Source organism: Brassica rapa, chromosome A07 (assembly GCF_000309985.2).
Source record: "Brassica rapa cultivar Chiifu-401-42 chromosome A07, CAAS_Brap_v3.01, whole genome shotgun sequence".
Classification (NCBI taxonomy): domain Eukaryota; kingdom Viridiplantae; phylum Streptophyta; class Magnoliopsida; order Brassicales; family Brassicaceae; genus Brassica; species Brassica rapa.
In genome coordinates, this window is record NC_024801.2 from 10,915,812 (window position 1) to 10,928,114 (window position 12,303).

The 12,303-nt window shown below is 27.6% G+C and overlaps 1 long non-coding RNA gene across 1 annotated transcript; it reads right to left on the bottom strand.

The window, feature by feature from the left end:
- Positions 1 to 9,314: 9,314 nt before the first annotated feature.
- LOC108869091 lies at positions 9,315 to 10,570 on the bottom strand. Its single transcript, XR_001955325.2, has 2 exons — positions 9,728 to 10,570; positions 9,315 to 9,641 (listed from the first exon to the last, which is right to left on the bottom strand). It is a non-coding gene; the product is annotated as an uncharacterized LOC108869091 (long non-coding RNA).
- Positions 10,571 to 12,303: the final 1,733 nt, after the last annotated feature.

Below are 12,303 nucleotides of genomic sequence, written 5' to 3' on the forward strand. Positions count from 1 at the left end.
TCAAAACGATACTGTAAGAGATTTTAGTTCTACATCTCATCTATCCTATATGAAAACCTAGTCATCACAGACTCCCAGATTTAACTTTGATTAGCCAGTTCTACTACTCAAATATTATTTTGTTTGCCAATAAAACTATAGTAATTGATTCATAATTAGTTACTGCTATCCCTATTTACATTTACTTACAATTGGCGTTCACTGTCGATTTCACGATGTGCAAGCACCCAATTGGTCTTACTATAAGGAATCAATGGTTGAGATTAATTGGTTCTTAATGCCATTATTTTGTTTAATCAGTTGCAAGTTTGCAACTGCAATAAATGAAAGTTAGTTGGGAGTTTATATAGTTGTAGCCCCCTCCCCTCCCCCCCACACCCACCCAAAAAAAAAAAAGTAAAAACTGGGTTAGTGAGGAACGTGCTCCTGCTTTAAAATCTATCAAGACGTTGACGGTCCATGTTTATCTGCAAATATATATTTGTTTTACTTCGCTAGTTAATAGTTTGTTATATTTGATGAATTTATGTAAATTAATATCTTTTGTCTTGAGAAAAAAAATCATCAATCGTATGGCAGTTATACGACAGAGATCATTAGGTTAATGACAAATTATTTTGGTTAATTATACAAATATTGTAAGAAATTGCGTAGCACTTTTAAGTAATTTAGCTCATGTTATATTGTTCTATACCATCAAAACTTGAGAAGAAGTTAAGCAAACTATAATAGAATTTGCTTACTTTACCTTCACTTTAAAGACAAGGTCGATCGAACCGATTCGAGAGTGACATTATTGATCCAAGAAAATGTTGGTTTTGTAATAAATCGCTGAGACTCATCATCTATCATTCGAAAACTGACTACTTCTAATAGAAAAAAAAATACAATTACAGACCATAGTGTTATGTCATAATTAAGTTCTTACTGAAAAAAGCATATGGAGATTAATAATTAAGTTCTTGGCATAATCAAAATTTTCAGTAGACTATAAGCCGACGGCACATGCATCCGGTTCTTCATCCACGCACTATTTTACTGACTTAGAGCATCTCTACACTCTATAACTTCAAATATGAAGTTTTTTGTTCTCCAAAAAGGAACTTCAAAACTTCAAATTTAAAGTTTTGAAGAGTGAAACTCTATATTTGAAGTTTCACTACTCAAAACTTCAAATTTGAAGTTTCATATTTTATTTGCATTTTAGTCCCTACAATCACACACCACTTTTATGATTCATGAATATTTCCTCCTTTATTGTTTTAATCTTTTAAAAATATATATCTCATAAATATTTTAGTTTTTTTACAGATTTTAAATTTTACACATAAAATTAAATAAAACTTTAAAATAAGATTTAAAATATTTTAAACTGATTTAGACAACAATAATATCCAAACGAAATTAACAATTTTTTTAAAAAAGTTACATGAAGACATAACTATTACACAAATTTAAATATTACAACAACACTAATAGTCAGGTAAGTTTGATCCGGAAACTTCAAAATTTTCAAATATTGTCCAAATTTTTTTTGTGTAACTTAAGATGGTTGTTGTTGTTGTTTTTGATGTATTTTTCGTACAATTTCTTCTTGTTCATATCGAATATATTCACGAGTATTAATATCATCGAAAAGAAATTAATCTCTTAGCAATATTTTATGTTTCTTTTTTAATTTCTTGTTCTGATCTAATGTATTTACAAGTATCAATATCACCCGATTTCAACAAATTTTAGCTTGTAATCTACAAAGTAAAAATGAGGAGAGCCATTTTTACTTTGATATGCACTAATAGATCATATATGCATTACGAAAATCATTTTATAGAATAATATGGTATTTGTTTGAAGTTCAATATTAATTAACTTATTTTTATTTAAATTTTTATATTTTAATAAAATATTTTATTAATTAATATTGTTGTAATATGTTTATATATCTGCTAATTATTTACAATATAAGGACCATATTATAAAATACAAATAGTTTTGAAGTTGAGTTTGAAGTTTTGCTTTTGGAGAAGAACACCTTTAAACTTCAAATATAGAGTTTTGGAAACTTCAAAATAAAGTTTCTTTTTGGAGATGCTCTTATTCACAACAGATATTTGCGCCCAAATTTTTTTTTAATAACTACATTGTTACATGTACAAGATTATTATATTTGAACTTTTAAGCTTATCTTTCACAATTGCTTTGTCAGATAGAACCAACAAACTTGAGTAGATTACTTAGACATAAATTCTGAAATTTTAGATTTATAATTAATTAAATCCATAGAAATCAGACACGGTCAGATAGACGTGCTCTGTACCGGTCCTGGTTTGTAATGGACCGGAAGTAAAACAACAATATTGGGCCGGTATGTATAAATTAAATAAAAAACTAAGACTAGTAAAAACTACACCTCTAAAAGATTGAACTAATCACCTTTAAGCAAACAAGGAAGAGATGTTTCCAACAGACCTAAAGTGAACTTTGGCAACAAAGATGGCCGAAATTGTTGATAAATATCTGACGGCCGGAAGCGTATGCTTCCTCCGCTTCCTAATAAGGCCGCCACTGGACGTGCTCTACGGAGGAACGACTCGTCTGACTACAACTTGGTCTAAAGAAATGTGTAGCCGACAAAATAAATAAATATTAATAATTAAATCTCTATTAGTTTTGCCGTGACGCTTATAAACATTTTAGATCATCTTCAACTCACTTTTATATTTTCTTCTAAATAGAATAATTTTACTAGTGATATGAATTTTATTTCATTCTATTTTTAATATAACAGAAATCTTCTATATTTAAGAGAAAATATAGAAAATTTTATTTATGCTTCTATATTTAAAGGTAAAAAATTCTATATATTTACTCTTAAAATTATAAAAAAATATTACAGAGACATATATTGGAGACAAACTGCTTTTATAATAAAGTTTTTCTCTTTCAAAAAATAATATAAAATAAAATATAGAAATGAGTGGAAGATGTTTTTAGTGAGCATTATCATAACTATTTTTTTCAAATTTTGGTTAATTTCAAACCATATAGCAATAACCGGCTGAGAACGCAAAAAAAATCTTATTTATTTATTTATTTATTCAAAACACATTTATTAAATTTCACAAAAGAATTATTGTTACAAACAAATTGTAGGCCCTATTCTATATCTATCTTATTAAAACTCAAGTACAAAATTGGAGTGTTTGGAGACTTGAATAGGACTTTTAAAAATTTGGAGTGTTTGGAAACATGGATTGCAGTATTTTAAAAAAAATATTTTTGTTTGAAAACAAGGATAGTAGTATTAAGAAAAAAAGTAATGAGCTTATGTTTTTTAAAAAAATTGAAAGTTATCTAGGCCACTTTTAAAATATACCAAAATGGGTCAATCTAATTCCCTAAATTTTTTTTTTTCTAAACTAACCATAAAACAAAATTTAAACTTTATATACATATTTCAAATCAAAATAATAATTCAAATTTGATTTATATCAAAAATTGATTCAAAAATATACATATATTCAAAAATGGATTTTTACTAAACTATTTTTCAATAACCATTATAAAAAAATATTGTCAATATATATAAGAAAAATATAATACAAAGCCCAATTTGAAATACCAACTCAAATTATGGTTTTCATATTTCATATTAAGTTTTAAAAATATAATATATGTAATTATTTATATGATGGTATGTATAAAATACTATTAATTATATGATTACTTATATGATGGTACATATAAAATACGATTAATTATATGATGATAAAATACGATATATAATAATGACTAGGGATGGGCTTTTGGATACCCATACGGGTTTAGTTCTGATCGGTTTGTATTTTGGGTTTTCGGGGTCAAAGATTTCAGCCTTATTAGAATGTTTCTAAATTTTGGTTTGAGTTCGATTTGGATCTTTGCGGGTTTGGTTTGGGTTTGGATAACTAATTTAAATTATTTTTAAAGTCGTAAATCATTATATATTTTAAATTTCTCAAAATGTATAAATAAAATAATATATTACGTATAAATTTGAATAACATATGTCATAATACTTAAGCTTAACATATCAATTGGCTTGATTTAAAATTTTGGATACGAAATCAATAATTATTTTAAGTATTTTTGGTGATTTGGGTATACTTTAACTATTTCAGATATTTACTTTTGACTATCTATATATATTTTCAAGTATTTAAACCAATTTAAAAGTATCATTTTTGATGTTTTATATACGTTAAATCTAAAAATAACTAATATATATAAGTATATAAATCTATTTTTAGATAAATTCGGATACCCAAATACTTCGGTTCGGATCAGATTCGGTTCTCTAAATAACAAAATTTTGAATAATTAGAATATTTAATCAATTTATGTTTGGGTTTGGTACTATATCTTTGGATCGGTATCGGTTATGTTCCTCGGATTCATTTTTCCAAATCCTAATAATTACATGAAAAACAAATATCAACATATTTTTCAAAATATACACCCGCGCGCCTGCGCGGGTCAAAATCTAGTTGTTATTATAGAATATGCCCTACAATTTTGACTGACATTTTAGGGCTTATATTTTATAATTTTGAAGTTTTTTTTATTTTTATTGTTGTTAATGTTTAAAAAAAATAAGGAATGTAGTTAAACAGATAGTAGGGTCTATCTCAATCACATAACATAAATCTCAAACATTCCTTTTACATTATTTTTAATAAAATGTATAGAAAGATGATAATGATAAACCAATTAAACAGTAAATACTTTTTAGATTAGGTCTATTTGTAGAAATACACCTTCACAAAAAGTTAGTAGATCAAAAATATTGAAGAAAAGTTGAACCTGAAAATTTTGGAATTTATTTTCAAGTTATTTATTACTAGGAGCAGTTTGCGCTTTAACCGGAAAATTTATCTTAATTAAGTATGTAGTTTAGTGATTAAAAGGGGAAATCCGCTAAATTCACTAATTTTTATTTTTTGTTGATCTTGGTTTGATGAAACGTGAAAAATAAAAATAAATTGAACGGATTATCATATATTTTATTTTTATAAAAAATTTCCTATATGTTGTTTAAATTTTAGTATTTCTATATTATGTATTGATGGGTTATATTATGCTTTTTCATAATTTTGATTGTTTTATTTGGTTTACATTGTATTTTTGTTTTACTAACTTTTTTAAAAATATATTTATTTTTATTCTGTATTAATTATTTGTTTCAGTTTTTTCATCAAAAAAAATTCAATTTTTTTAAGTTTAAGTTTGTTGACCAAATGAAGAAAAAGTTTCACTTGAAATTTCACTTTATTTATTATATTTTTGTTAGCCTGAATTTCTGAAAAAGTAATTCCTTAAATAGAGGTTTATTATTTTTATTCTTTTGAAAAACTTTTTTATTTATTCTTAAAATTATGTATTACTAGATCATATCATCTATTTTAACAAAATTATTATTCACTAACTAAATTTTCATCAAACAAATTAAATTATATATTTCACTAAATTTTTATTGTACTATGTGTTACATTTTACCTCCAAGCTGATTTTTGTTTAAAAAATATATTAAATATTATTATTTGGTTATGATTTTCCAATATTTTTTGTTACTTTTTTGAGCTTGAGTTTCGTAAACAAAAATTAAAAATAAATCTGTGATATTCATTTTTTCGGTGTTTTGGGTTAGTAAAATGTGAAAAAAAGAGAAAGAATATCATAAATATTTTTCTCTTTTTATTCTTATAATCTTTTTTTTATGTCAAAAGTGTATATTTTAGATTAGATTATGTGTTGTTTAATGTTTCATGGGTATTAAGTTTGTTATGCATAAATTTGGTTTGAAAATTAAGAGGATGAAATATATGGATTAATTAATTATTTTTATTAGCTTATGTTTAGATGTTAAATTTTTAGTTAGACAACTTCTCAAGAGGCAGCATCATTTGAAGAGAAGTAACTTATTCGATATCTCAAATTTTAGTTTTGTACTCCCTCCGTTTTATAATATAAGTCGTTGTAGAGAAATTTTTTTGTTCCAAATTATAGGTCGTTTTCGGTTTTCTATGTAAAATTTATTAGTAATTAATGTTGTATGACCAATGGTAATATATCTTTTATTTTTCTATTGGTTGAATTGTGGTTAGGTAAATAATTAATGATGTTTTTGTTTAGAAAATATAAGAAATTAATGGTTTTCTTAATCTACGTGCATAGCTGCAAAACGACTTATATAAAAAAACGGAGGGAGTATTGGACTTTAAATGTCTCGGAACCAACACTGGACATAACATTATTATTCATTTAGTGAAATAAAATATGTTAGAAATTGTTCCAACAAAACTGGATATCGACATAACATAGACAACGCAAATCATTTAGGGGGCGACTGGTTTTCCCGCTACCACTCGCAAACGCAGCTTTTGCGGTTCGTAGCGGTTGTCGGCGGTTTGCAACAATCACTCAAATCGCTCTAAACCGTTTCAAACCGCTCCGAATCTCATAAATTCTAGCTTCAGCTAGCGTTTGCGGTTGCGGGTGGTTGCGGCAGAATAAAAATTTTTTTTTTTTTTAAACAATATATATACAAAAGTAAAAATATTTAATAAAAAATTTAAAATTAAAATTATGAAAATATTAAAATACATCTATTATATTTTAATTAATATTATAAAATTTTATAATAAAAACAATTTCAATAAATTTTCAAAAATTAAAATTATAACTTTCTAAATATAAATTTTATATTTATTATAATTTTATGATTTTTGATATTTTTATAATTATATTAAATATAAATATTTTTAATTTATTATTTGACTGTTACCGCATTTGGTAGTTAACCAGTCATAAGTCACCCGCAAACACAACAATATTTAACCGCAGTACCAGTCGTAAAAATCTCTTAAAATCGCTAGAAATTGCAACCGCCCGCATCCAAAAACTCCCGCAACCGCAACCGCAACTGCTGCGTTTGAACCAGTCAGGCCCTTAATTGTTGAAAAAACAATTTGAAGACCCCAGTCCTAATAAATCCTTTTTCATTCGAAGAATCTAATTTATTAATTTAGTGTCCTATTTTTATTTACCGTACAAAAGTCTATGTTAGACTATTCATAAGAAACTTAACTAAGCATCCTAAATTTACTCATATATGATATTTTCTTAACAAAAACAATATAGATCTAAACAATAATATTTCTAAGACAAAACATATATATTTTCATTAGGCAATCATCGTTTAATTGTTTATCATGTTTAATCTAGACCATATATAATCTATTAATTTAAGGTCCTATTTTTATTTACAATATAAAAATCTATGTTAGACATTTCATTAGAAAATTAACTAAACGGCTTAAATTTACTGAAATATGATATTTTCCTAAAACAATTACTTATATATGATATTTTCTTAATAAAAATAATATACATCTAAACAATAATATTTCTAAGACAAGAGAGTCCATTGGGCAATTATCGTTTAATTGTTTATCATGTTTAATCTAGACCATATTTTATATATATTTCACTAATTAATTTTGAAATTAAATGGTATAGCCCAATTCTTTTTAAATTATCATATTAAATTTTTATATAAACACAATAAATAATATTTTATTGGCTGTAACATTTTATGTTTGATTTCCGTAGTATAAATAAAAGCACCAAACTTAAATATAATATATTAAATAAAATAATATTTTAAAATATAATATTAAATAATTTAATTTAGTCAAACACATACATTTCGAGAATAAAATCTCTAAACCAAAAAAATTAATAAATTTTGTATTAATTCATATAAAACTAATATTTAAAACTAAATTATTAATATAATGTTGTATTTATAAATAAAAAATAAAAATACTAGGTTAATATATGATTTGTACAATTTTATCAAAAACAAATTTCAACAAATATAAAATTTTCAAAATAATCTTATATACATAAAAATTGATATTAAATATATATCTTTATAACTTATTTTATATTTTAAATATTATTTTAAAAATAAAAATATATCCGCACGGATGTGTGGGTTCAAATCTAGTATATATTAATTTGAGCAACCACAAAGGTTCAAAGATACAAAGAGAAAATGACCAACAGAAATCATACATGAAACCACCAAAAATTTACAAGTGGTATAGCCACATTCATTGAAAGTGATCTTTAAGCCAATAAGAGAAGCTTGATGCAATATGTAATTTTCATCTATCCTCTCTAGTCACATTTTTAGCAATGAGATGAGCTCTTAAGTTAGAAGATCTAGGAGCATGCTCGAGTCTGCATGAGGAATCTTTTGACCAAAAAAAAATTAAGATGAGCTTGGAATAGAATTTGAAGGAGGGCCAAGCAGGAGGTCTAATAGATAAAAAAAGGTATTTCTTAGATAATACTAGAAATTTGTATTTTGTCAACTAATATATTGAGTTCTTATTTAGACAACAACTATGAACTTATTTAAGTTTTGAAAAAAAAAATACTTTATTTAGTCAAAAAAAAACTTTTGAACTCGATATTTCCACAAAATGAACATGTAACGTTCTGTAAAGCCGAAGATCAGTAGTGTGAAGTTAGTGACAGAGCTCATAGCATTTGGTTAAACATTATACTAAACGTGTCTAAGAGAAAAAGCTTTAAGTTCATTTGTTTTGTTTTTTTGGTGCAAATTATAAATTAATTTAATTTTGTTACAATAAAGGAAAATGGAAAGTGGAATTAACTAAAGATACACGTAGAATAGGAACAAAAAAAGTAGCAAATAATAAAAACATTCACTTCTAACAAAAAATAAAGCTACAATATATAACTTTTTTTAATACTTACAATATATAACTTCTTAGTTGGATTTACTGATGGATTATAAAATTACCGATATTTTTTCAATAAACTAAACTGTGGACTAAAGGATACAAAACGATGATTAAGCTTTGTCATTTCATGTTCCAAAAAAATAAAAGCTTTGTGATTTCGTATTTTGATTAACATAAACTGGACACTGCTCAAAAGGTCAGGAGAGGTCCGAATGCTCGCTATGTAATTTAATAAACATTAAAAAAACAATAATAAACAGTTATTATTTATGTTGGGTAATATATTGCAATATAATGAAATATCAAATATAATGAAATAGTGAAATACAAATGCTAAGAGCATCCGCAATGGTGTTACCCATAGAGGAGTCCTTAAAAAAAGTGTATTTTGATTTTTTAAGTATTGTTTTATTTTTTTTTCTTTTTCAAAAAAAAATATATATATAAACCAATCGCGGGTCACCACATGTCGTGGAGACCCGCAAATAGTGCAAGGAGTCACTAAAAAAGAGTTTTTATTTAAGGATTTTAAGGATTGAATCCTTAAGTTTTGGTGGGATCTGCTAATTATTTAATTATTTTTTTTCTACGGACTCTTCCTTAAAAACTCCCATTGCGGGTGCTCTAAAAAAGTATGGTAAAAAACACCTCTAAAAGAAGCAATTCACACAGCTGCAACAGATAGTTTCGCTACAGTTGTGATACGATTCCGATCATCAATCTGCCTTCTCTCCACAGGAGTAGCAACCACCGTTTTTCTTTAGATCTGTTGGTATTTATGGAAGGACCGCAATCTACTTGTATGTGAAGGAAAATCTTCACTATCTGGGAACACATCAACAAAAAACGTAGGTCTAGCAAGAGAATAGGGAAGTGCACAACCAAAAGAATCGAAAAGTCAACAAGCTAACCTGAGCTCAAAGAACGTCAACACCGGTGAACCAGATCGATCTAATCCTCAAGTTCCCATACTTAAGACAGATGCAGCGTGGGATTCAAATCGTCGCAGAGCCGGCCTAGCTTGGACCCTATTGGATGGAGCGGGAATAAAAATCAAGCAAGGATCGTCGATACAAGATCATGTTGCCTCGCCGTTGACAGCTGAAGCTCTAGCGGTAAGAGAGTGACTTCGCATGGCAGGGATTCAAGAGATATTGAATCTCAGGATCTACTCTGACAACCTAACGATCATTGGAGCAATCAACAACAAGACGCTGAAGAAAAAAATACTGGGAATCGTTAAGGATATCCACCTTCTAGCATCTGCATTTGTTTCAATCTCTTTTTTTTCATATGGTTAGGAAGTTCAACGAGGAAGCGGATGCGTCAGCAAATTCCATCCTCAGTCCAAATGTTAGCGAAAAAAAAAATATCCATCCTCAGAAATTCTTTATTGTAATGAACCTATTTGGGCTGGGCTTTTTCCTAAGCCTTTCTTAATTTGAAGTATTTAAGTGACAAGAAAAGAAAGCGAAATACAATAATGTGAAACAATGCGTAGGGCACAAGAAACGGAGACTGATTTGTCTGGACACGCAGACACCTGGCTTCCTTTTCCAGTTAAACACTTCAAAAGTATAATTCCACTAGGGTCGGCCCGCCCTACGGGCGGGATATTAGTTAATTTGATATTCACTAAATGTTTGAATTGAAATTTGTTTTAAGATTCAAGAATTTGGTTATCTGTTATGTCTTACTTATTAGTATGCGGTGGTATAGTTGTTTTTCGATTATTCTTGCTTTGGTATTGTATCAAATTAACTAATTGTCCAACTCATAATCTATATATGTGCAAATGTGGATTTGTGATAAAGTTTGATGACAATACTGTTTTTTTAATTCTTATTCATAGCGGAGTGTGCATGTGTGAGAAAGAGGCCTATAACAACTTTTATGTTTTTGTGTATGGATTTTAAATATATATTATTTTGTATAATGCATACTTGCTCTACAACATTTGCTTGTAGACTAAAAAAAATGTTTTCTATATTTTTAAAAGAGAAAATATTTAGTCTAGAATATAACATGCACTTATGTATTGACTATATATAGAAGTTGGGTGTTATTTTAAAATGATATATGTATAGAAATTTTTCAACCATTACTTCACTGGCACAAAACATTTATAACTGTAAATACCTTCTTTTAAATGCAAAACTAATAAAAGCGTGTACAACAAATGTATTTTGATATATATTATATGCATCAAGTTATAAAGGTTGGAAACATTGCAAAACTGTTTGGAGCAAAGTTTTTAACTTCACGATCTTCATCTTGACGTCAGTTCAGTGTCGGTCCTGACCACAAGCAGAAGAAGCATGGGCTTCCAGCTGACACGATAATAAGTATTTTCGCGGCCACATATTTATAAAAAGTGACTTTAGCCTAGTGGTTCTAAGAAAAATTACCAGTGCTAGAGGTGCTGGGTTCAATTACCCTTAACTGCATTCATTTATTTTGGCCTTAAATATAAAATGGGACACGTGTCACTCCCAGAATGCACAATTTGATGACGTGGTTTCACGGGAGAGAGACGAACATTTCTTTATATATATAGATGTCATTTATATTGATACTATTATATCCTTTTATTTATTTTTATTTTTGTCATTTATTATTGGCCTCTACTATAGTTCGTTTGAAATTAAAGTAGTGTTTTTTTTTTCATTTTTTGTATTAACACAGCGTTATGTAAACCTTTTTGTGTTCGTGTGTTTCGTCGATATCTTGATTCATTCAACAAGAAATTTTGAGGAAGATGATATGATCTAGTAATTTAATGAAATACTGAAAAAGTAAGAGAAATATTTCACTTTGACTCGAACGTTTGGGCTATGGATGGACTTGCCAGTGGCGGACCCAGCATGCATTTTAACCTGTGTCATAATATTATTAGAGTTAAAATCACTTAAAAAGATATGATTTGTATGGGTTTGAACTCAAGTTAAGGGTGTCAGCCAACAATACTTTAACCAAAATATTTATTTTCTTAAGGTCAAAATCTAATTTTTATAATTTAACATGGTGCAAGTGAGACCCCTACTGTACACATAGGTCCGCCTCTGGAACCTGCAAGCATCCAGTCTTATGTGCAAAATGAAAATTTATCAACTAAATTATTATGTACTACCTGTCTTTCACAGAAGTTAATTATATTGATTTTTTCCTTTTTTTTTTGCTAAATGGTAAATATCATTCAAGAATGAAAGTTTGGTTACAACATAGCTGAACCTGAAGACAGCAATTCTGTTTCTTAGAGACTGCAAAAAATTTAAAAAAACCTCTAAAAAACACATAAATTAGAACCAGGTCAACCATAAGTGGTGTTCATGGAGCTAATAGAGATTAGAACAAACCGACAACAAATAAACTCTTAACTCAAAGAACGCTACTTGTATCATGGCAGAACCATGAAGAACATTAGCAAAGCAAAGAGAAGAACACCCGAACACTCACCCGAGGGTGGCTCCTAGCGGCTTCAACGGAG